Raw genomic sequence first — 27,550 nt, 5'->3', positions numbered from 1 at the left:
CAATTACAATCTATAGATTTTGTGTATCGACTTATTGTATAAATCGTAGTAGGTATCCAATGAAATGTTATCTATTTAAATGAATGAAAGGAGGTATAAATATATGTAAGTATAGTCTGTTTTTTTTTTGTCTCAGATACTAAAATTGACAGATTCTGAACGGTTTATCAACAGTCTCGATCCATTCCCGCTATCAAGTGACGTATCGTGGATGGCGGGACAATCGACTGTTGATGAACCGTTCAGAATCTGTCAATTTAGTATCTGAAATTTAAAAAAAGAATTTAGTGGCCTACCAAACGACATCATACTTTCTTATTACCTACTTGAGATCGGAAGCGGTAGTTCTATGATGAATTACATCATTTCTACCCCTCCTTTCAGTTGTACAGAAATGAATGATTCACTTCCTAGATCGTAAACTATAGCAAACTATACTAAATTCAGGCTTTAAAACAACAAATAAGTGGCACACGGGGCATTTGATCTGCCCTTACGCCTTGTCCGTTTTACCAAGTCCCATGAGACGAGCCATTGTGGATGTTAAACGCATTGCAAGAAGGGTCCTGCCAGGGGACTTGTTGTGTGAACCGAGGTGGAGTGAAAGGCGGACGACCAGTAGGCCGGGAGCTGGGTGCAGAATGGACGACGGAATGGTGTAGTGGTTGGTGACCCTGACTGCTATGCCAAAGGTACCGGGTTCGATCACTGGCCGGGGCAGACATTTGTTTAAAGACAGATTGTACCTACTCGGGTTTTGGGTGTCAATGTGTACCTATGTATCAGCTGTCCGATACCCATATTACAAGCTATGTCTAGCTTGGGGTCGGATGGCCTACTAAATATATGCATGGACGTGGTCTGAAATAATTTTTTATTCTATTCTTCTAATCTATTCTATAATAAGTGACCACTTACTAATAGGACCGAATGCGAGTGGGACTAAATAATATACACACACATACATTACATACGTATTCTCACGACTCGGCTGTAATCCCCGAAGGGGTAGTCAGGGGTAACTCGCAAGCGAGCCACCCGCTTTTCGCTGTACATTTGCACTCACGTGGTCGCGAGCCATATCGCCGAGAAAATAAAAATAAGAAAGATCCACATTATAATGAATTAATCAAATCCAGTTTCCTTGCAAAACATTTTCTAATACTTATGTAACTAATTGGATATACATAATAATATTAAAATACAAATTCCTTACATTAGAAAGTCCTTGTGATCTCCATTCATGTTTATTATTATTTATTATTAGCATTTATTTAATTAGTTTTAGCATCTAAAGTTATGGTAAGCATCCACCTTTCGGCATGGTTCAAATAGAAATTATCCATACATTTATGACAATCTGTTTGGGCCGATAAGTACGATGTTTTTAATATCATCATCAGCCAATAATCATCCACTGCTGGACATAGGCCTCTCCCAAGGAGCGCCACAACACTCGGTCCTCGGCCTTCCTCATCCAACCACTACCCGCCACCCGCCTAAGGTCGTCAGTCCAGCGGGCAGGAGGGCGTCCCACGCTGCGTTTGCCTGTTCGTGGTCTCCACTCGAGAACTCGTCTACCCCAACGGTTATCGGTTCTTCGGCAGATATGACCAGCCCACTGCCACTTCAGCTTGCATATTTTGACAGCTATGTCGGTAACTTTAGTCCTCTGACGGATAACCTCATTTCTGATACGATCCATCAGAGAAACCCCAAGCATAGCTCTCTCCATAGCAAGCTGAGCGACTTTAAATCGGTGGACCAGTCCTACCGTCAGTGTCCACGTCTCTGCACCATACGTCATCACTGGCAGGACGCACTGGTTGAAGACTTTTGTCTTCAGGCTCTGAGGAATGGCCGAGGAGAATATGTGACGAAGTTTCCCGAATGCAGCCCAACCCAGTTGGATGCGCCTTGCAGCCTCCTTGTCGAAGTTGCTTCTGCCTAGCCGAATAGTCTGCCCGAGGAAGACATATTCTTGCACAACTTCGATTGTTGCCTCACCATATGTTTATAATATACAGTTTATAAATATCTCTTGTTTTCACACGTTACCCATTTTCGTATTGTCTATTTCCTATCTATGTGGTTGTCTGGAAGAGATTACTCTTAGTAATAAGGCCGCCGACTGTGCTATTTATTTTCTATGTTTGTGAAACTGTTTCTGTTTGTGTGCAATAAAGAGTATTTTATCTTTTGATAGGTTAAAGTTAAGAGCCCAACTTTTTGTTAATATTCTCGCGTCTTTACCACTGAAACGGACACCTTGCAGGATATGCCGTATTAATCAGAACTGGTTTTACCTGAAACAAAAAAAAACTCATAAATAAACTTGTAAGTACGTTTTTAAAAAGGAAATTATCAGCTACAGGTTGAGTTACAGAAGTTAAACTATAAGCCGGTGTTAAATACGTAATATTCAGAAATACGAAAAACTATATTTGATAGGAAATATTTTTTATATATATTTTTTTCAATTTGATTTATTTATTTCTGCTGTCCTCTCCCGGCCTAAAAAGTGGTTACCGCGACTGGCCAGCGGCCATTTTGAGAGCAGAGTCTATGCTCCCGAGTCTATGGCGCGGCCACAGACCACAATAAAAAGGATTCCATTTTTATAGAGCGGTCGTTCACCTCTCCGGTGAGACTGGCACATAAATATATGAGTCGCTTTATGAGTAAAAGTTTAATGATTTTTTAATCGTGTTTTGTTTTTCATATTATTTTTCTAACTTGATTAACTCGGTGCCTAGTTTCTCACTTGGAATTCAGAGATGTGATTTTCGCGGATCAATACTTAAGATTGTGTACTTTCTCATACTCATGTTTACTTTTTGTGTACTTATACAACTAGATTGAATGAAATTTGGTTAATATACTTAATAGTAACCAAATTTCATGTGATAGCACCGCATTTCATGTTAAACAGACTCGGAGCGGAAAGAAACTTTGCTACTAACAGGTATACTTATACATTATTACAGACAATTCTAAAACCGGTTATTCAGTTAGACACGTACCGCATATTCTAATGAAAGGAATGCACACATCCAATGCAAGTTATTAAAATCAGCGTCTGACATTTAGCTTAAAGATCAAAAGTTGAATGTAAATTGAGGTTTTCTTGAGAACCCCCGCTGAGCTAAAAGTAGGTTACAGCGGTCCCCTCTTGGGGGGTCACACTATCTTACCAGAAGCACGAAGTTTCGGTGCGCTGCTGTGTTATTCAAAACGAATGTTGAATGTTACCAACTCTGAATGACAGGTCTTATTCGTTCGTTTTTTGTTTAGCGACAGTAACCCTGTGACGATAGGCAGGACTGTTGGGGATGGGTGCTTACATAGAGAATCGGGTTCCCTGTACCGACCTGTACCGGTAACCTGATTATGCGAAAGCGCTCATGACATTTAAAAATCCGGGAAATGCTCCGTGAGTGAGCGCTTTCGTATAATCAGGTTACCGGTACAGGTAGATACAGGGAACCTGCCTCTCTATGTAAGCACCCTATTGCAGTACTACTCACGAAATTTTCCAGTAAAACGTAATTAATATTCAATGATTAATTATTGATTACGTACAAATACTCCTGCTAAGATCAGACAATAGGGCAACTGAAACAGTTACAATATAGGGTAACGTAACGTACCTTGGGACGCTTGTACCTCGGGACATTGATTGTATTTTAAAAACCGGCTAAATAAACACATTAAAATTCTACCCTAGGCATAGTATTTTACTCGCTTGGCAAAACTAGTGAGTCTCGTGATCATACCAGCATCGAGTGTGTGGTGAAGACAATATGAAGTTTTTTGGAGTCAAAAGTAGCTTTTGTATAGTTTTTTGTGTTGCTTTATCTCATTGAGGCATGCTCAAAATAAAGACATGGATGTGACGTATAACTTTTCAGTTATTTAATTTTATGACATGGCAATTATCTGAAAGATTCCTAAATAAAAAATAAAGATATTTAATTTTTGGTTAAATATTGCTTTTTTGTACCTTGGGACACGATTAAATTTGTACCTTGGGACACTGTTTCCTATGGCTTTGTACTATGGAAAATGTAAACATCTAGATAACGCCTTATATCTCTGTTCTTATTAGTGCCAGAGTGAAACTAGACAGAAGAGAGATGCAGTAAATCAATAAGAACAGAGATATAAGGCGTTATTTAGAAGTTTGCATTTTCCATAGTACAAAGCTATAGGAAACAGTGTCCCAAGGTACAAACGTGTAACGTACCTTGGGTCAAAACAAGCATTTTTACTTTTATCTTAATTTAATAAAATCTGGCCACACTAAAGCTTTAGCACAAATACCAGTGATAATAGATTATATATCCTACCGAATAAAGAAAATTTCACATTAATATCTTAGTTGTACGCTGCGATAGCTTCATTCAAAGTTGGGGTAGTCGAAAATGTCCCTAGGTACGTTACGTTACCCTAATATCAATGAAACCGAACAGACAATTAATATTCGTATCCCGTACAAAAGGAACCCTACTGTTTCGGATATTCAAAAATGGCGAGCGAATTCCAACTTTCACTGAGAAGATTAATAGATTACGATCTCCATTGTAAAGAGGCAATGTGGAGGCATCTTCGGCCTGTCAGAGGCGAAAGTTTGATGCGTATCGGTTAATATCTCTGACGAAATGCCAAAAGAAAGGTGTTTAAAAGCCTTTGACAGGTCGAGAACGGGTATTGATATCTTTACAATCTAATACAGTTCGCAGACTTTTATTCAATAGTAACCCGCAAAGACTAGCTAGCTTTAGTTATCTTAACTGATGACTGAAGTTAAGCAACTCATGGCACGGTCAGCCATTGGATGGGTGACTGATTTCAAGTGGTTGTTTTCTGGACGCTTCCGTGCTTCGGACGGCACGTTAAGCCGTGGGTCCCGGTTGCTGTTTTAGCAGCAGTCGTAAAGCCTAGTCAGAGGCCTTCGGGCAGCTTGAAAACATCTGACAGTCGGGTTGCCCACTTACCCGACAACTCTCTCAGCACGAGCTTGCTTGTGTTGGGGTCCACCAACCTGGACTATGGCTAAACTCTTCACAACTTGTGATTACGATGAACACGTAAAGGTGTAGTTTATAGGTACCTACAATAATTACAAATGTTGTCCATTGGATTGGAACCCGGTTATTTCAGCTCAAGAGTCACTAACCGCTGTGCCATCCGGTCTTCAGAGTCCAAGTTCAATGGTATAATTATATTAAAATGTCTTGTTGTGGTCAGAACACAATAGTAAATGTCCATGAAGCGAATGTGTCTCTCAGGGTACCGTTACGTTTTATCACTCTTTAATGTGCCCTTTTGGACACACTAGTGCTTTGGTAATGGAGGTAGTAAGAGATTAGTCGTTGCTACCTTTGGATCGTGGAAGAAGAACAAAATAGCTATTCTATTCTGATGCAAATTCAAGAATAATTAAGTAATGAACTTTCCAAAACATTATTAAATAGTAACATATTAAAAATGTTGCACATAATATATATTTAAATTTGCTCCACAATGTACTATTGTTCTCCTTTGTACAAGGAGTGTGTGTGTTTATTTTCTACCAATATTGTATGTATTTTTTTTACCCTGGCAACATTATTGCCGTTCGTTATTGTACTAAATAATTAAATGAATATTGATTATCCATCAACATTGAAGTATCGTGCCTGGGGACTGTATATTTCCCCTCGGGAAAACTTTTTCAATCATGAATTCGATCTTTTAAGGAAATTAGCTAAAGTTTTCACGTTAAGTTAAGGCTGTTACTGCTGCTATCTAGCGCGACAATTTAAAAAAAAATATGTTCGAATGAGTTTTTGAAAATTTAAATAAGACATTGATAGTAGTTATAGCATTTTCATTTGTGACATCCTTAGATTCGTTAGCTTTAACATTTTAAATGAATGTTATCTTTGTAAAAGTAATATAATATTCGTTTTTTTATGGGGTTTTAAAAAAACCTTAAGCACATTTAGAAATCCAGCGCATTTTTTACGCCATCACACCAAATACCCATACAGATACTTAACAACACCATTCATATAACCTCTCAATAACCGAACCACCACAAGTATATTCACAATAGCACGAACATCGCACGAAATAATCAAACGCTCCAATCTTGAGGCTTTTACTCGTTATTAGGCCGCCATATTGCTTAATGGCGTTCCCGCCATTACGGCCGCTCTTTGTATCGGTGTTGCCAGACTCGAAATTGAAGAAATTACTCGGCAATCGGAACATGGTTAAATGCGAGTCGTGATTGTGAATACGAGATGCGACGGGTGGTGGTGGAATATCTTTTGTAAGTACGGAATTATGGTGAAGCGTCGGTGTTTTGTATTCAGTTAAATTATTTTGTTTCTCTGCATGCTGTAGGTGAATGAGCATATTTTTCATGATTTTATCTAACTAAGGTATTATTAGTTAGTGCAATAATTAGGTAGGTACTTCTGGAATTAATTAACTCAGAAACCGTATACAAAAAAAAACTAATTAGACATAGACTCTATGGTTGGTTTAGTTTGCTACAAACTTCTTAGTTTTTACTGTGATCTTAAACAACGCGGCAAAAACCGTACTGGTTCTGAATCTTTGTTTCTAACTGATTTAGTAACAAACAGTTTACGCAAATGAATTACAAATATATACCTACCTAACCGATTAACGGTTCTACAAAAAGTGTGAACTTTTGTTGAAAGCATTTACTTTTGATCGAGTTCTTGAAACACTGCAATATACAGGGTGTCCCACGCTGAAGCACATCCGAAAGATAGTACACAACTTGCTATTCTAAACCACTTTTCTCCTTTCTGTCCTATGACATCTGGAAATTCGTAAAAAGCAATATCTGCCCCAGCCGGGGATCGAACCTGGGACCTTCGGCAAAGCAGTCAGAGTCACTAACCACACACTGATAACACCACCCGGTCATCAAACTTATAGCGCTCATCCTAACTAATAATAGTCCTTACTAATATTATAAAGGCGAAAGTAACTGTGTCTGTATGTCTGTTACTTTTTCACGCTAAAACTACTGAACGGATTTGAATGAAATTTGGTATACTTACCTAGGTACATACGATCTAGACTCTGGGAAAGAACATAGGCTACTTTTTATCCCGGAATTCCCACGGGAAAACTTTAAGGCGAAGCGATGCTCTCGGGAACAGCTAGTAAATCATAATTATTTGGTGTAAAGTTCAATAAACCTGTATATGTTTATACTGAGTATACATAACACGGTAAAGAAAGGACTAACAAGATTGTCTATTTGTGTCCCCAGTAGTGAGTGGCGGATTACAAAAGGCTGCTTCATAGCCGTTTAATGGTCGTATAAAAGCTAATGGATTCGCTCGTAAACAATACAGCTAGCGCCGAGTACTCGGGATTCAGATAATGGCTATCTGATACGCTTCTTTCACCGGTAGGTGATGGTGGGGATGAAATGCGACACTCATTGTGTTTATTTTTATTAACACCTACGGTAGTACCAATGAAGATGTAAATATATTAAGGCTATGTATGTACGCCAACTAGCGCCAAAAAAATCATTACTTCTATTTGAAAGCGTTTTTTTTTCAAAACTGCGTAGGCCATGCTGATTCAAATTTTTTGAACCGACCTCCTAATTCCTCGTGCCTGGAATCTAGAAGAACGGCCGTTTCTGGCTGAAATGAACTTAACTCCCACATTCTATATAGGTTTAAGTACTGTGTTTTGGGAGGTGGGTTCTAAAAAATTCCTAAATTGTTCTAATTAGCATGACATGATTTTTGAGCAAAAGAGCATTTTTTGTACCAATTTGTCCCTAATATGTACCTATATGTATGTGTTTAGAATATCATGCGCGTTAATGTGACTACAGATTTAGTACCTACTTACTTATTTACTTTGTTGGAATCGCTGGACATTTTACAATACGACGGTAATTTTCTTACTTTGAATGTAATTTTGTAGCATTGAGATTAAGATACTTATAATGCCGACAAATAATTATTAACATTAGTCTGATTCTATAGCGTCGTTATGTGTGTCATATATGTAGTTTGTAAATTGTAACTGACCTCAGACATCATGGGAAAATTATGGCAATGAAAACAATGGTTTGATTTAAAACACACTTAAATATATGATACGAGCTGTTCCCGCGAGCTTCGCTTCGCCTTAAAAAGTTTTCCCGTGGGAATTCCGAAATAAAAAGTAGCCTATGGTCTTTCTTAGGGTCTAGAGTAGTCTAGACCATAATTATGTATACCAAATTTCATTCAAATCCGTTCAGTAGTTTTGGCGTGAAAGAGTAACAGACAGACAGACACAGTTACTTTCGCATTTATAATATTAGCTAGGATTTTATACGGATAGGTTGGGTGTGTGGGTCCCCCTATCTGATAGTAATCTAGCAGAAGGGTAGTAAAGACAATGGATTCCCATTTCCTCCTTCATCGACAAACAATATATGTTAGTACTAAACCTTTTCCGTTGCATTAACGCCATTTTGTTTTCAATGATCACCATTTATTTTGTACATTCATGACTAAATAGCCATGAAAATAGTTGTTTTCAGACCCAATTCTTCAAAGAAAATAATCAGTCTTTTTTGAGACTGTAATATATGATGGGTTAATACCTAAATATGTAATTTATAAGTACTACATTTGCCGCCGAAAAAATACAGAAAATATTTTTTGCCCAGATAAATATTTTCCGGATTGGGAGGTAGCCGCATTGGATCGGGATGGGTGGAAAATTAAAGGGAAGGTCTTTGCCAGTGTGAAAATATAGACTACAAAAAACCTTGTTTGTGTTGGTATTAGTTTATTTTGCAAAGATACCTTTGACTAAACTATCGACTGGCAACTGGCAACACTACATCAGATGCGTAAATAATGAGTCATGTAATAAGCTTGTAGTAAGTAATATTTGGGCGATCAGTACGAAATGGTTTGTTTGATGAGCTAATATATTATTTGATCAGATTGATCGGTGTAATTATGTTGTTAATACACCCAAATCTATTAAACATAATAAGTAAATAGTATTCCTGCTACCTATCAATACTTTTATAAAACAACGCGACAAATTTTGATAAGGTTATGTGAGCTCATTTACCATTACCACTTACCTTTAATATTGTATATAATATTATAATTATGTTTCTGTGTAGATATCAGCTGTCTGATACCCATATGCCCAGCTTGGGGTCGGAACTCGGATGGCCGTGTGTGAGATATGCCTATGCTTCTTCTTCTTCTTCTTCTAGTGCCTCTCCACTACTGGAGGTTGGCGGTCAGCTCTGCATGCCTATGCCCCATATTATTAAAAGTAAAATTTTGAGTTGCCTTAGAACGTAGGACCTGCAATGATAGTGTAGACTTCAATGTTACTTTAGTTTGTATTGTAAACTTTAGTTTAAAGAAATTTTAAAGATTTTATTTTTTTCACACAACGCCACGTCTCACCTAATCCACATTCTAGTCACGGAACCGTTCATGTACTACAGTTCAGTTAATGAAAGAAACCCACTTAGCCGCCACATAGATTAATGGTGGTCGGAGAAAAACAAACTAGGAAGGCATTATTTATAAATTAAGTATAAGTTTAACGACACAGGAAAAGAGAGGTAAAAAAAGAAAAAAGTTTGAATACTTAGAATAGTATAGAATAGAATATATCTTTATTGAACGCCACAAATTAAAACATACAAAGAGAACTTATAAACTAGGAACAATAAACAATAGGTGGCTAAGAGCGATCCCTTACAGGCAACCTTAACACAACAATTTAAATTTAGTTTTTTTAGCAAAGTTTATTTATCCAGTTTATAAGTTGTTTTAATTGTATGTTGGTGCTGAAAATCGTATTCCTAATAAAAATAAAACTATTGGGTGTATACTAATAGTTTTATTTATTTTTATGGAGTCATTAAAGTAATCCGAGGCTACGTTTAGAAACCACATCTATTGGGAAATATCAAGATAATTGGATTTGATTGTTTCGACGCAGCGTCATTGCGAAAGAAAGCAATTAAAATACTAAAAAGAACATTATTGGATACGCAGCGAAAGTTTTTTAACCTCAAAAAGTCATACTTACCTACTTTTTTAAAAACAAAAGGACTAGAAACAAACTGGCAGGCAAGAAACTTAACGTTATTTACGTCGCAAAAAACCATAGACACTTGACAGACGGTGCCGCCATTTTGGATTTAAAAGGACTTTTGCCATCGAATCTTTGCCAACCAAGTTTTTTTGCCGCCTCGACTCCGCGCCATAACGGCACCATCCGTTACTCACCTTGGCTCATTTGCAAACTAAATTAATCCCTATGTCTATGCATTAAAGACCACTTAGGCTGAACAGGTACATCGGTCGTGTACTGCTTAGGTTAAAGACCTGTCACTGCAAAATTAAATACGCTGCTATAAAGAATCTTATTCGCAAGTCGCAAGGTAGGTTTTCAATTGAATGTTTGCGGTATTAAGGTTGTACAGAAAAATGCTCGTTGGGAACTTCCTTTGTTTATTTCAAACGTTTTTTGAGGCTTCAAATTGGTGTAACGCAATCCCTAGGTATCTAGACTTTTACTAAGATTTGCGCATTTATGTATAGGTATTGCTATGGATAATTTTTAATCATCTCGTTAATTACTACGATGGCAACATTTCTTATTTTTTAAACCACGTAACATTTATAAGCAGCCAGTACGCACGCTAACAGCCAAAAAAACATTTAAAAAGTATCTGGTGTTCTTGACACATTCCTTTTTTGAATTACAACTGACGTCAAAAGGCGGTTAGGAAAGGAAATAATTTAAAAAAAGAATCGCAGGTTCCCGCGCGTCACTTACAGATGCGGTCGAGGGCTACGAAAATGAGAAATCTCCCCTATTTTTGGGAACGATAACTAATTTTAATTCTTAAGATGTTCCTGTCATTTACCTGTTTTTACCTTCTTGTATCCTAATCCTAACTAATATTATAAATGCGAAAGTAACTGTGTCTGTCTGTCTGAATGTTACTCTTTCACGCCAAAACTACTGAACGGATTTGAATGAAATTAGGTATACATATATACCATACCATATAGACCCTGGGAATGAACATAGGCTACTTTTTATCCCGGAAAGGTAAAGATAAAATACACTTTATTGCACACAAACAGAAACAGTTACAAACTTGAAAAGAAAATAAATAGCACAATCGGCGGCCTCAAAAGTAATCTCTTCCAGACAACCACATTGATAGAAAATAGAAAGAATGAAAATGGGTATCGTGTGAAAACAAGTAAGTGTCTAGGTACGGATTTCATTATTTTGTAGATGTAGATGTTCAAGAAATGACAGATACAAACCGACCGATTTAGTATAATATAGCATTTCTTGATTAAAAGTTAGTGGTCGGGAAACTATTTCGTTCACCCTGGCAACCCTAACATGGCGGATGTAACATGGCGTCTGCTGGAGAATGATTTGTGCCTGTGATCGCTGATGCAGATAATTGTGTGATTAATTTCAATGGGAAAGATAAGGGCTGAACGCCTGCCCATGTGGATAAATATAATTTCGTTGTTTATTCATAGTTTTGAGAATTTGTAGGAGTATCTAGTTAATCTTCCACTAAGAGAGTTTATTTTCAAGGGTCAGAAATTCCTTTAAGTATAGCGACGGTGTTCTGGGCTGGTAATAAGTCTTTTTAAAGGAAGAAGAGGAACAAACTATAATGCTTTGCTTAGCCAATCTACGATAAGTAGCAAAATTTCTTCCTACCTTTATATTAAAGCAGAGCACTACATTAAATTTTATGTCTACCTATTTGGTACATCATCTTGTTAGTTCATGTATCTAACATAGGTTACATAAAACTTAGTTTCAATTAACTTCGTAATGTTTGTGTCTACACGCCTTTTACATTACCTAGAAAATTATTTAGAATTAAGTTATACTTAATACCTATAAATCTATATAGGTACCTATTTGAAATTAATGTTAACCTGTAAAGTTCCGTCTGTAAAACGTAAACCCATGGATTGAAAAATATGGAAGAAATTTCGCAGTGCACAAATCCGCTAAGGCTGGCCAAAAACCTGAAAAAACCCATCGAGCTTATCTGCATTTTTCAGCAGAATAAGACGAAACAATCATAAAGTTTTCGCTACCCGACCGTCGCAAAAATAGCGTGTAAAGGAGTATTCTGTGTGATTGTACCTGGCTTTCCAAAACTGACTTATTTTTTATACAGGGTGTTGCAAAAAGGGTATTAGGCTTTAAGCAATGGTACACCTAAGCCCGAAAATGAAATCAAAATTTCCAAATTCGCGAAAAAAAAAAACCATAGAAACTTTGTTGGTCACGTGACTTTTTTACTACGGATGACTTTTTTTTTCGCGAATTTTGAAATTCTCATTTCATTTTCGGGCTTAGATATAGATACCATGCTGCACATGTAGCTTTCGGCTTACTATACGCTTTTTGCAACACCCTGTACAGGTATAGGTGTTTCTTTTAGAAATATCTGATTGTTATATTGAAACGAGTAAAGAGACTTCATTTAAAGCAGTATACATTAAAGATCTTTTTAAAAAAATCTAAAGCAGTGCGATTTTATTTTTAACTTGCCTTTTTAAGCATAAATAACTGACAGTTACAGAAAGACTATGCAGTACTTATCACACTCTTTATTTTCATGACGTTATAGATGGACTGTAGTTGGCTGTACCTACTTAATTTGCCATCGTAAAATTTTATTGGACCATTTATTTTTAATAAAGCCACAATTTGGGGGGAGTACCTCCAAAATTACTCGCGTAAAAATAATGTCTTCACACTCACAGGCAGGTCTTCCGTTCTGATACTATGTACAACGTGATCATGATCAGTAAGGATAATCAGGAGTCATCATGATCTGTCAAAATGTATCATTGAGAGTAACTAACTATATATCATCGGAACGATAGATACCTGGTACATTACTATTTTTCTTATAGTGGCGGTGACAAAGAACAGTACGTCTAGTACAGGGTACAGGTTTCATAGATTGTCGAAAACTATAAAAGTTTCAGTTTTCTCGCATGCAAAGCGGCGATCGGTGGCGGAGGTGTCACCATCGAAGTTGTCGATCAGTATCCCTACCTAGGACAAGTGATCCGATTAGGTAAATCCAACTTCGATAAAGATGTGACTGCACTTTTTAAACACTGGTGTAAAATAATTGTACATAGAAATAGTATCTACTAACTTAGTTTGTAAGTACCATTGTTACTAACCACATATGGATCTATGATCTGAAATAAATGATTTATTATTATTATATTATTATTATTATTATTATTATAAAGAGGTAGCTCGTAGAATCCAACTCGGATGGGCAGCGTTCGGGAAATTACGACACATCTTCACTGAAAACATACCTCAGTGTCTGAAAACAAAAGTTTTCAATCAGTGCGTGTTGCCAGTGATGAGTTACGGAGCCGAGACGTGGTGCTTCACCAAATGGCTTATCCACAAGCTCAGAGTTGCTCAGCGTGCTATGGAAAGGGCTATGTTAGGCGTGTCCCTGCGAGATAGCATTCGTAATGAAGAAATCCGCAGGAGAACTAAAGTTACCGACATAGCCAAAAGGATTAGCACGCTGAAGTGGCAATGGGCTGGCCACGTAGCCCGCAGAGCCGACGACCGCTGGAGTACAAAGGTTCTGGAGTGGAGACCCCGTGTCGGCAAACGGCGTGTCGGTCGCCCCCCAACCCGTTGTTCTGATGATCTGCGGAAGGTAGCGGGAAGCCGGTGGATGCAGATGGCGGGTGACCGTTTGGGGTGGCGATCGTTAGGGGAGGCCTATGTCCAACAGTGGACTACAGAAGGCTGAGAGAGAGAGAGAGAGAGAAAGCGGCGATCTATCTATCTCTATCTATCAGAAACTATCATCAAACTTTTGACAGATAATGTATGCAGGTGACAGAAGAAAACCAAACCTTTCGTACGTAAATTGCAAATCCGTACTAGAGACCCTGGAGACAAGAGCTGCATTAGGGTTTGTCACCGTGGTGAAAGGAAACTTGGCCCGCCATATTAGCACCGATAGCTGACTGATCAGATTGAGTATAAGGATACGTCATTCGATAAGGCTCTTTGAAATGGAAAAAATATATCAGCCAAGCAGTTGAAGCCAGCCAGAGAAGGAATAGAAAGGGACAGTACTAAAAATCAAAACGATAATAATGGGCAAAGTAGAAGGAAAGAGAAGCACTGGAAGGAGAGAAGGGCTGTGCAACACTAAAGAGTGGACCGGTGTAAAAACCGTGGAAGAAATATTTAAACTAGCCAAGAATAGAGAGCGCTGCAAAGAGCTGACTGCCAACCTCCAATGATGGAATAGGACTACAAAAAGAGAAGTACTAAACATATAAACAGATAACTGACAAAGGACATGATCTGTTGGGAATTATCAGACACATTCCTACGTGGGGCGTGTGTGTTAATAAACGCAACAGGATTAATTTTATTACGACGGCGGAAACTTAACACCTCAAAGGTGATATTTGGCGGTAGACGACATGCGGTTGCAGCGGGCGACCAGTCGTTAAGGTCGTAAGACGTAGCACTGGCACGTTGCATCGTGCCCTCTGTACTCTATGGTAACACGTACATATATAGTCTATGGTCCAACTCTATGGTTTTTAGTAATAAAGCGCCAAGTCGAATGATACGGTCGGTTGTTTCATTGCATTTATAATTATTCTATATTTTAAATATCAATCAGGTTACCACCACCAAAACAATGCTAGCAGCGACGCTCGCTTGTCAAATCTGACGTAACTTTGTACCTGACTCCCATTGACAAAGGAATAAAGAGAGGACATGGCATATCCACGAAAAAAATGCGCCTACCTAAACTTTGGTTTCAATTAAAATGGCGGCTTTTTTCTTGAAAAATGTAAACAAACAAATTGTTTGACAGCTGAAGTACCTTGTGTTTGGATGTCAATCAACATGGCGACCGGTCGCAATGTTGTAATTTTAGGCAAAGACAAAACTACTGTTGTCCTTTTTTACGTAGGATAACACCAATAAGTTAAAAAGAGACGACGATATATTTTTAAGTACCGATTTTTATGCCAGGTCCTCTCTTTATTCCTTTGTCAATGGACGTAACTTGTACCGGACTCCTGACAGATGTTTGACAGGCGAGCAACGGTGCTTATGGATTGTAGGCCGTGTCCGCACCGCGATTTTTTTTCGCAAGTGCGGATACTCCTATAGTATTCGATGTGTTACAGAATTGCGAATTAATTCCGCGCGGAAAAATATTCGCGGCGCGGACACAGCCTGTTCGGTGGTGGTACAGAAGCTTTGAATAAAGGATTCATTTGGCGGCTAGCTACACATGACCTTTCGTCAACTTGACTAAAAAGAAAGATTCTATAAGTTGACATAGTGTGTAAGTGGATATTTTTTAGTAATTCGGAGTTAATTTTGACTCGACTATAGCGAAACCAAATGAGGGTTAAGTAAGTACTTATGTTTTTGTCAAATATAGGTACTGCATGCATGTTAGGATATTCCCTCATTTATAAATAACAAAATAACTAACAATATCGTTAACTGTGACATCGACACTTAAAACATAGTCTACTTATACATAATTAGACGTGTTAGGTAATGTTGCGGTCATTATGTGTTTCTTTACATAAGAACTAGTTTCATAATGCTACCGTCACTTCACGAAACAGAACAATGGAACCGGCAAATACCTACATAAGCAAGTGCACTCTGTCGTCAGCATACCAAAATCATTTTAGAAGAACAAAATAGCAACTGTTTTTATCATGTTGCATTTATGAACGAATGATAAGAGAGGTTTCGGACCGCGTCACTGCTGCAATAGACCAATAGCGGCCCAGCAGCATAGCGCGCACCAATGTCGTCGCGCGGTTTTGACACATTCGGGTCAAGCACCTTCAAAGGGTAGTGTATTCTGCGTATTGTTATACGTAGGGACACTTTTACCAAACGCTAAATGTATTTAAAATTGAATTTAAGTCAAACTTTAAATACATTTTTTACCAACTGATACCCGATTGACAGGCTGCTAAATACGTTTAGCGTTTGGTGAAATTCCTCCTTATTATCAGAAAAAAGGTTGTGTCAAAACTGAGAGTTCGGTGTTAAATCTGCCACGTGCCTGAGGGGCTACAATACAACCTTCATAACATGGGGTATGGTTATGGTTTCACCACCGTGATTTTATACCGTGACTTGTCGGCATTGAAAAGAGGGGTGCCAAACTGGCGCTTTCTAAGCCCGTGTGTCGTAAAACTCGTAAAGTAGGATTCGGGAGATTTAATTAAAACCTATTTATTGCTTTGAGGAACAAAAGTGTACAGAGTGAATTTTTGATAGTTATAGGTTAGATAGCAAAGTATGCTTCTCAGAGTAACAGATTCGAGGCACCCATGAGCCCTTAAAAGTGAAGCTAATTCGAAGCCAGAATTTTTCTTTTAAAAAAAATGTCAAACTGATTATATCAACCAATAAGAAAAGAACACAACACTTTATATTAACTTGATTTTTTTACTAATTAAAACTTATTTACCAAGAAGTTGGTTCGATAAATTTAAATCTCTTTTTATAGTCCGACATCGACATTGAAACGAGTTCTAAAGAAATTGCCAACTCGAGAGAAAGTCCTTTTAATGTAAAAGGGAAATCGATTAAAAACCGGTCCTTTGCTTCCCGCCAATTTGTTTTCATTTCAACATGGCGGCGGCATTTATCATATTCGCGCAGTGACAGAAAGGGTTGCCAGCCTCAAAAAATTTAGTAGTTCTTTTACAGTTTACTAGCTTAGCCGTGCGAGCTTCGCTTCGTTTTTAAGGGGATACTTGGTAGAATTACAGGATTAAAAGTCACTTTACATAATGTAACTTTATTTATGGAGATATAAAATTCTCCACTTTGTGATATTTCAAAATAATATTAACAATACGTAAAATGAATTAACTAGTAATTAGCTTTACGTCTTTCTGTTTATTTATTTTTTATGATAAACGTGAATGTTTCTTTATCTAAGTATGGATAAAAACTCACAAACGCAAGAATAACCGTTTCTTTTTTTTTATTCAATTGATTTATTCAAGGGTTTAAGGAACATAATATATTTTTTGTTGCAAGTATTTTTTCAGTGTTGCCAGTAGCTACCACCCCTACTACAAGGCAGAAGGTGGATGGATGGACTCACTGCCACTAATTACTTTAAAAGTAAAACACAATTTATCTTCGCCTTGAACTCTTTGAGCTAAATATGTGTTTCTTGAAAACCGACAGTTCGAGCTTCAAGTTAGAAAACATGGCTTTGAAATATTTATCTGGAGTTTCTTTCCACAATCTTCTTTGTTACTAAAGAGTGTTTGGGAGATGTACATAAGTATTTTAAACTTATTTTAAAATTAACAATATTCTATTCCCCGAATTCATAGAGCTTTATGACAATTTAAAATAGGTTTAAAGTTGAAGTTGGTATATAAGTATTTGTACTTATTGACTGACGGTAAAGAGTTGAATCTAGTGCTTCTAAGTCAATTTTAACCGCGTTGTAAATTTACTATACGATTACGATCTATAAATTGTAAGGGTTTATATTTTTCTCCTATTTTACGCCCAAGTTCGCGACTTGCAACATTGAAATATTGTAAAATCCTTGATTTCTATCTTCAGGCAATTATTCGATGAATATTCATCAACCACTTCGGTGGCCGAAAACCAACGTTATTGTAAAGTTTCAATGGGAAATTGGACGTTTGTAATAGGAGCTTTTGTTATTTCTTTAATTTGTAATTTTGATTTTTCTGTAATTTCCTTATTTCTCATCTGAAATAATAGCGAACTGAAGACACAACTGAGCCGCGATCACAGGATTCGAAACCTCCGTTTACGTTGCGTATCGTCAAATGTCACTGTCAAAATGTAAGGCAAATTTGTTAGTTCCAAAAGTGGCATTTGTTTTTTCCATATGTTTGTGTAGATTGGAAAATAGTATCGAATCCTGTGCTCGCGGCTCAGATCATGAAAGAATGACAATAGTGGGACCTACTGTCCCTGTGATCTGCAGGTGTAGGTACCGCTGCCAACTCCGTGTAAATCAAATACATACATTTTTATTCGATGTAAAATTTTACAATTAATTATTTGTCGATAGTCATAATATTAGTCTACTCTACCGCACAAATCTACCACCATTTCACAAAGGCTCTGTCACTAAGGGCTGATTTTTCAATAGTCAGATTTAAACGTTATCTGAGGAATAAAATAGTTCCTGTCAATGTCACATACAAACATTCTGACGCGACAACATCAGAATTAATCCTCAGATAATTTTTATCTAACGAAGAACCGATAACCGTTGGGGTAGACGAGTTCTCGAGTGGAGACCACGAACAGGCAAATGCAGCGTGGGACGCCCTCCTGCCCGCTGGACTGACGACCTTAGGCGAGTGGCGGGTAGCGGTTGGATGAGGAAGGCCGAGAACCGAGTGTTGTGGCGCTCCTTGGGAGAGGCCTATGTCCAGCAGTGGATGATTGTTGGCTGATGATGATGATGAACTTTTATCTGACCATTGAGAAATCAGCCCTAAGGAGAATATATTTAATGATGATGATATTCATGTAGATGTCAGCAAATAACTGAATAATCGCAAATGATTTCGTAATTATGACAGCTCGATATCACGAGAATGCCGAGCGAATATCACAGTAAATACTTCAGCGGTTCGCCAAAGTTGAAGTTTAGATCAAAGGAGGAATTTGTCTAACTTATGTAATAAAACTTTTACGCTAAAATGTTTTAATTTATTCATTTGTAAGCTAGCCGCGGCGAGTTAACGGGTTTTAATTTTAATTTAACATAAATCAAACTTCTAATGATGGAAATTGTTGGCGAGTCTTTACAAAATTGAGGGATCTTGAGATGATTTCAGCCATTTAACGGATAATTTTGACGTTTTAATTTGATTTATTTATTTTTAAACCAATTTTTTCAAATAGTATTTTAAAATAACTCTTAATAAGGCGGATCCTATTTTCAACAATATTTACTTTAAGACAGTTTAAGGAAGCGGTTACTTATATACAAACATACTATCTTAAGACAAAGACGGAACCGACTTTTGTCCATCCACAAACAATAATTACCTTTTTTAGGCAAAGACAATTAGCCATTCAGCCGTCACGACCAGTGTTGCCAGAACAATGAAGAATTCCCATCGCACTCGAGAATGGCGGGAAAAGTGATTGTCTAATTTGCACACAGATTAGCGACCCCGGCTGATGCCAGTGGAAGTGATTTCCGCGGTGCAGTCACCGCTGCATGGGACCGTTATCGATGTATAATAAAAATCAATATATCGCGATTCGCGATAAATGCAGTTTTTGATGGAACGCGCATTAAACGGATTTATGGACCTCGATAATAGAACCGGACCGCGAGGCCAGGGCTCGACATTTATAGACAAAGTTGTGAAATTAGATAGATAGATAGATAGATAAAGCGTTTATTTGATCCACTTTCTTACATACACAACAAATCACAATTACAGATATACACATTTGTACTTATAACTAGGTAAATAGTAGCTATGATAAAGACAGGTTTGTACTTGGCAGGTTGTGTGTTGAATTAGTTGGTAATGCCTTAGCATAGTTATCTAAAACACATTTGTATACCTTATGATGACGGAGTTTGATATAAGCATAATGTCTTAAGCGCCACTTTCAGTGAAATTCAGTTACATTAATTGTTAGAATCTCCTGATGGCTGCCCTAAATTTGAGCCGACCCAGGGACCTAAGTCTGCGCTAAAAACCTCGAGTCTCATTAATTAAAAAAACAAAACAAAACAAACACTCACACCTTGTCAGTAGCCACTTGACTTGGTACCCTCAGCTAGATATAGTAGCAAAACGCGCTAGGAGATTGATCTGGATTTTTAAACGACTCCGTAACGTTTGTGATCTACAGCTTATGAGGTATATATACAAAACCCTAGTACAGTCCCTACTTCTTTACTGCATAAGCGTATGGGGCGGCACTTTTAAAACAAAATTTGTGAGTATTGAACGTGCACAGAGGAGTATTTTGAAAATAATGCTTGGCAAGAGCAAATTTTATTCAACAGAAAAAATCTATAAAGACACAGATCTTTTAACAGTAAGACAATTATACATTCTACAATGCACATTAAAAGTTCACAAAAATAATGCGTTAGATATAACTATATTAAGTAAAAGAACCCATTACAATGTTATTAAGACTGATACTGTTGGAACAACTTTTGCCGCAAAGCAATTCGTGACACAATCTGCAAGATTATACAATAAAATAAATAGAATCCTAAACATATACCCAATGACCTTAAAAGAATGCAAAAACACGGTAACAAAGTGGCTGAAAACATTAAATTATAAGCAAACTGAAGACTTATTTGTAGAATTTCAGTAATGTAACAAAATAATCCAAAAATAATAAATTATAAAAAAAACCATTTAAAAAAAATAAAAAAAAACAAAAAAAAAAATTATATATGAGCAAGCTGAAGACATTTTTTGTATAACTGCAAAAAAAATGATATGTCTTATTTTTATTTTATTTATCCAATGTTTAAAAATGATTTATGAATTGAAAAAAAAAATATAGTTAGGTATATATTATTATTATATCAAAATAATATAAATTCTAAAATAATATAATCAATATCCTAAAAATAATCATTATTATGTGTCTAAAAAAGTAAACACTAATAAATGTGTACTTATATTTAAGGTATAGGTATATTATAGGTAGCTATTTAAATAAATAATAGTTTATTCTTAAGATAATAATGTAGGTTTAAAATTAAGAAATATTTTTTCAAATACCATATATTTTGTAATCTGATCCTAAATTCACTAAGTCAATAGTTTATGTGGTCGCATCGTCCGGTAGATAAGAATACATGCTACGCCGAACTAACCTGCACTGGTAATGACATTCGGACTAGAATTGCTCGAGCTTCTCGATAGTTACTTTGTACATTCATGGCTCAAATACGATCGAACGTTGTTTGATTCTTATCTACCTCACTTTTGTAACATTAGAAATATTAATATAACTTTTTTTTTTCCGCCTGTTATTTTATTTTGTTGTTTAATAAATTAATTATTAAATTGATTTGTTAAGTAGATTAGTTTATTAACTTATTGGGAAAGAGCGTTCATCCCTAATACAGGTTCTGCGAACTTAAAAGGGATGTACTTTAATATAGATTAAGACTATTTACTTAATAAAGAAATTTTTGTTTTTTGATTTTGATTTTGACCTTGTACTAATATTCTCCCTTGCGGGGTAGGCAGAGGTGCATTGCTGCACCCACTTTTCGCCAGTGTTATGTTAGTCCCAATGTAAAAGGGTGCGGGCCTATTGCCATTTTACGGGCACATCCAAGACCCGAGAACAAATATCTGCCCCAGCCCGGAATCGAACCCAGGACCTTCGGCTCAGTAGTCAGGGTCACTAACCACTACACCATTCAGCCGGTTCAAAGTCGAAGCCGGGACCGCGGAACCAACGTCTTACAAACCTCGAGTCTCATTAATGACTTCAATAAATACTGAGTAATGACTAAGACGTGGTTTCCAGTCTAGTGAAACTGGATACTCAGACATGTTCCGGTGTATTGTGCTAGCTAAACACATCTTATGGTGGTGTAATGTAGTGTTAGGTAATTCGATTTTAATTACATCTTTTGTTGGAGAAACGAGTCTTATGTTTTTGCCCCGTGGAGGCCCGACACCGTTTTTATTGACTTTCTCTTTTTAATTCACTTAAATATTGTGTACAATCAATTACTCTTAAACCTTTTTTTATTGGTAGTTTTTATTAATTATATTAGCAGTTAAATTTTACAGCCTTTTAAATTATTTTTTTTGTAAGTAGTTGATTAGATAAAATAAAAAATACGTTACATGACAAATATCTTTTTATTAAGCATGTCAGACCGTTGCGGGAAAAATGATACATCCTAATGTAAGGAAAAGGGTATGAAATATTGTATTTTTTCGCCCCATAAGGCCATATTTCTCTTTTGCCAATATCTGTAATATATTGAAATGTCCTCGCGGTATAACAAATATCTTATTACATTCCCTCCTTGGTCCATCAATTTCTCTTCTATCTAAAATATATTAGAAAATTAAATTATTTAGGTTATCGGCCTCTTTAAGATCTCCCAACCCTTTTTTTTTTAATGAAAAAGTTATTTCTTCATATAAAATAATATATAATATGTGTCTGTAGGTACATACATACATAAATAAGTACTTTTACTAAATTAAGTATTAAAGCAACACTGCCCTACTTTTTGTATCAAAAAACTAATCGTACCAATATCCGATTCTAAAGTCAATTACTTACAATCATTTACACTTAAAACGATTATTGATTAAATGATAACACGACTCACTACCGTTATTATTTCATATTCCTACAAAAATAACGCAACGATCGTTCGGCTGTTTGAATAAAGAGTCCAAAACCGCACCAAAAGAACCAACCAGCCATAGACAGCCATCATGGCGCTTTAAAAAAACCACACGAACGAATAAAGATGGCTACGGTTTGATGCTTGTGGCGTCACATCTGTTATCTTTGCATTTTGGTGTTGGGTAAGTGTGCTGCAAGTGCAATGTACGTATTTAAATTGAGTACCAGATGTAAGTTAGGTAAGTTGTGTAGTAATTCATTGAATCGTAGGTGAAAGATGAGTTATATTATAATGCTGGTAGTAACTCTTATGATTGGTTGACTGTACCTCCTGTACATATGCCTCCTAGCAGAAAAAAGTTTGTTACGCTGAGCTTTTGGCTAATTGAAATAAAAAATAATGAATTAAGTACTAAATTATTAATGTTATGGATATTTAAGACAGATGGTTTACTTAGGACTGTAATGAAATTAAAAAACGTTATTATTTATTATTATTTATATACCTTGCCAAACCGAACCGACTCTTTTTATAAAAATAAAATACTTCATGTGGGTTGCCATACCAAAATAAACTTTTTTTCATCAATACTCAATGGAAACAGGTTTGATTATTCAAACAGCCTACTTGGCAGGCAAAGGCTCATACAGCATACAGCCTCAAGTTTCACTCGATTGTTCCATAATTGCAACTCACGCGCATGGTCGCAGGACAAATCAGTCAAACAATGAACAGCGTCTGTACATAAAGTATAGTTACTAACGGTTACAGTTCACTGGACAGCGTGGGACTGTGCATTTTTAACCCCTGATGGAAAAAGGGGTGTTATAAGTTTTACGTGGCTTTGGTAGCTTAGCTCCCAAGCGGCTGAACCGATTTTCAATTTTTTTTAGGGTATGTATGTAGTTTACCCTGAATGTTCTTAGCCATATTTTATAGAAATCGGCTAAGCGGTTCAAAATTTATGCGACTTTTAGTGTGAATGACGGCATTTTTTAACATTGGTTAAATTAGGTAAGTATATTGAAAACACATCTAATAGCCAAATGATTAAAAAAAACATATACTTACTTACTATAAATCCATGCATTCCTATACATACATAACTACTGTCGGAGTTTAATAAAATTACAGTGAAGTGAACGCTATGACTCCAACTTCGCTCGTAAATTCATTGATTTCAAAACCGTTTGAATGGCTATTTCATGCCATTGGTCCTTCTTGTCCCTACAACGTATAATTTACTTAATACCTAAAGTATAAAGTAATGTTAGCAGAGGGTGCGGCATAACTAGTCTAGGGTGGAAAATGTCTAGTTCAATTATAAGTAGCTAGTCGGTACCCGGCACGCGATATCCAGCTAATAGATAATGTTTAAAGGTTCGGTCAATGACCCTATAGAGAGAAAAAAACCTTTTCATTTTTAACCTCAAATATTTCGGACTTTTCGTGGTTGGAAGGGGGGGGGGGGGGGTTTGGCAAACAAATTAAATATGTTCAGGTCCTGTATTGCTAATACAAGAATCGTTACATGGGATAACCAAACTGTAAGTACATCGTCGAAACATTGAATAGCTAATGAATATTTTTTTATAAATATATGTATTCTGTATTACCACATTTCACAGTTCTAGACATGTGTTAAATACTGACAAAGTGTTTGTGGTAAGGCCCTGTTTGTATGATATCTAAGAAAAAACACCGTCTATTCTCTATTCTATTCTCTGTGGGGGTGTAAGTACCTGCACCTGGCTCTCTCGAGTGGAACCTTTGTGCATATCCCCAAGGTCTAAACTGCCTTACTAAGCTTGGACCATTTCCCACCACGCTAGTTCACTGCGGTTTTCTCACGATGTTTTCCTTCACCGTAAGAGCGCTGCTATACAATGTACTTAAGTTAAAAGAACTCATTGGTACATGTCACCGCCGGGATTCGAACCCGCATCTCTTGCATGAGAAGCGGGCGCTTACCCGACTGAGCTACCACCGCTCCAAAAACACCGTCTATAATTGGTTATTTCATCTAAAGCAGTCATTTTTGGGTCAAAGGTTGAAACGTAGTGTCACTAATCAGTGTAAGGTAAGGTACGGGAAACCATAATATCCCTTTACAATGCAGTAAATGCCACCTGGGTCGCCCGACAGGACATTTAGGCAGCTTTAAATCGAGTAACAATTCCTATGGGACCTCAAAACGGCGTTGTAACTACTTGCACGAAAGTTGCGCCCAGGAACAGCTTAATGGGTATCTAACTGCTCCTAATGCTCGTTAATGTTGGTGTGTGCCATTATTTATCTCTAGTTTTGTTTATGGACTGACTCTGGCCATTAGAATATGTAGCGTAATTCATCAAACACCTTAAAAAGTTAGGATTTTAATAACTAACATTAATTTGGCCATGTCTTAAATTATTAATTGTTATTTTTATAATAATCACCATCAGCCCTATCCTCAGAACAAAAACAGCCTTTCGACTCGCTTCTATCATCATCTTTCATTTATCACAGCATCGCACTGATAAACGAGTTTATAAGACAGCTATTCTAATTTTTAACAAATTCGTAAAAAAAAAATATTTTTATTACCTAACTACTGTAACTACAGTCCAACTATAAAGTCATGACATTAAAGAGTGCGATTTTGCTAAGACTTTGTATCATTGTCAGTTATTTACTATACGTTTTAAAAATACCGATTAATAACGGCTTCTTAACGGATTTGTCCTTAAATAAATATAATAGTTCCATTAAATGCGGTCTTTAACAATTAGTTAAAATCCACTTCCGTTTTCAGGACTTTATAGTTTTACTGTAGGTAAGTACCTGATTTCAATCTTATTTTACTTTTACAATCCTGGCAACCCCGCTCAACCCGTTCGCCGTCCAAGGACGCCGAGCCAAGACACACTGAGATTTTACTTCATTTTGCTAACCCGTTTGGAAATGCTAACGAACCTACCGCATTTACTCTTTGAATCTTTTCGAAACCCATTTAAATGTTTCCAAATAGGTTTAAAATTGTAGGCCTTACACGCTTCACGGCCCTTTGTGCCACTTTCATAGTTTCCACGGCTCGGTGGCCATCGCATCGCGCCACCAGCGTTTAGCCCGGACAAATAAAAATGGAGAAATTATACAGCGCTGTCTGCATTCCTTTTTGTTTTCCGATGACTCATTCAACATTTTGAGCACTAAGTTGGCATTCCGAATGTCAGTTCCTTTGTCTGGATCAAGGATTTAAATTTAGAAACCGAATTTAATTTTGTTAGAAAGAATTTCCGTTTCCGCTCTTATTTTTTAGCCTTTCCTCTCTCTCTCTCTAATCTCTAATAAAACGATGCGCGATGTTGCTGCATGTACTTAATGGATAAAGAATTAAAATTAAAGTTTTCAAGCCAAAATCCTTACCAAAGTTAATTAGAACCTAAACAATACAAAAATGAGATAGGTAGGTAATTATAATCTAACACCTACACTCGTAAAACTAGACACTTGTACATACGCCGAGGTACCTATTTAAGTTATTAAAACGAACGTATAACCTAACATCCTATGTACCTAAGATTTAAATACATTTTATAACAAGGGTAGTAGGAAGCAGTTGTTTATCTTATTTGAAACACATTCTATTTTCAAACCTATTCAAGTTTTTTTTTACAATTTACCCATCCAGAAACGGAATCCAAAAAAGCAGGTAGGTAGGTGGCAGGTTCACGCCGCCGCCGGCCTTTCAAATTAACGATAAAACTGGCGGTATCTAAGATAATAGCACACTAGGGGACAGTTATTTATCATGACTATCATGCCGGCGAAAAGCGAAAACTTACCTCAATAATCTTGATAACGTTCAGAAATCCAATAGTAAGTGAGTCATGTAGCACTTTTACCACTTTCAAAGTTAAAAAGTCGTACTAAACCCCGATTTTTCACGGTTAAGGAATAAAATATGGTTAAAACGAGCCACAATAATCGCCCACGCCACACCTTAGTCACTTTCAAACCGGTTTCTTCAACGGATCTGTCTGCGAAAAAGTAGTTTCGTTATTTCTGGACGCGCGCGACGCGGCCTCCCCACACGAGCGGAACGAGCGAACTGGAGAAAAAGTTGGTCAGTGTTGCCGCGGTGGGGAAAATAATTCCCACTTTATTAGTTTCCCTAAAGGTAAAATTAAAATGTAGGTAGGTACTTACATTTTAATTTAAAATCTACTTATATTTTATGAAAGTTTCAATGGACTACTTAGTTACTGCACAAGGGCAAAACGTTTTTAAGTACTTAAATACCTGTAAATAGTTTTATTCTGTATTGTCTTTATTTTCATATAGGTACTTACCTAACTAACCTAATCGATGTAATATTATTTTATTTATAAAACATTCAATTTGAGGACTTTAAATATTATTATTATTTAAAAAATATTCACAAGGTGTCATTTGGAATACGATACCAATTATTAAAATCAATGATCTTTAATTGCCATAAGTCATTTGTAATATTTGTACAGTAAAAAATTAAATAAATAAGTATATTTAATAGAAGTTATATAAAAAATTGTAAATATCTAATCTGGCTGGTTATTATAGTAGTTTAGTAGCACTGATTATAGTAGGGTGACCACAACTTTTTCACCTCTGACAACACAGACTAGCCGAGTGCGACTGTCCCGCCCGCACCGAGCTCGGCAATCTTCGGCTTTGTTCGTGTTTACGGTTCAGGGCGGTCCACAAGAACTAAATTACTGTTGTAAAAGAAAATAGATTTACCTTTCGAGACGAAAATAACTTTGTTTACAACGAGTCCTGTATCCTTGTGAGCATCTTCCCGAAAGGGCAAATTGAATGAAAAGGGACCGGGAAGTCAGTCCAGGCGATCAAGATTGAACCGAACGATAAAAAAAGCCTTGTAAGAAAATTTGATAGCATTCAAAAGTAACGACTCCGGGCAATGAAAAAGTGCCACTCACAAAATACCGACACCGAAAGATCCAATTTTTTCAAAAATTTAGTTAATTAAAATGTTTAACAAAG

The 27,550-nt window shown here is 36.7% G+C and overlaps 1 protein-coding gene across 12 annotated transcripts in view; it reads right to left on the bottom strand.

Moving 5' to 3' along the window:
- Positions 1-26,610, bottom strand: part of LOC105387706 (fasciclin-3) — a 153,995-nt gene extending 127,385 nt beyond the window's left edge. For all 12 annotated transcript variants that reach the window (XM_038121549.2, XM_038121551.2, XM_038121555.2 and 9 more), the window contains exon 1: positions 26,350-26,610. The gene's annotated coding sequence lies outside the window, so the exon portion shown is untranslated. The remainder of the gene's footprint in view (positions 1-26,349) is intronic.
- Between the last annotated feature and the right edge of the window lie 940 nt (positions 26,611-27,550).

This window comes from Plutella xylostella, chromosome 30 (genome assembly GCF_932276165.1).
Source record: "Plutella xylostella chromosome 30, ilPluXylo3.1, whole genome shotgun sequence".
Lineage (NCBI taxonomy): Eukaryota > Metazoa > Arthropoda > Insecta > Lepidoptera > Plutellidae > Plutella > Plutella xylostella.
This window is presented reverse-complemented; position numbering and strand designations above follow the sequence as displayed.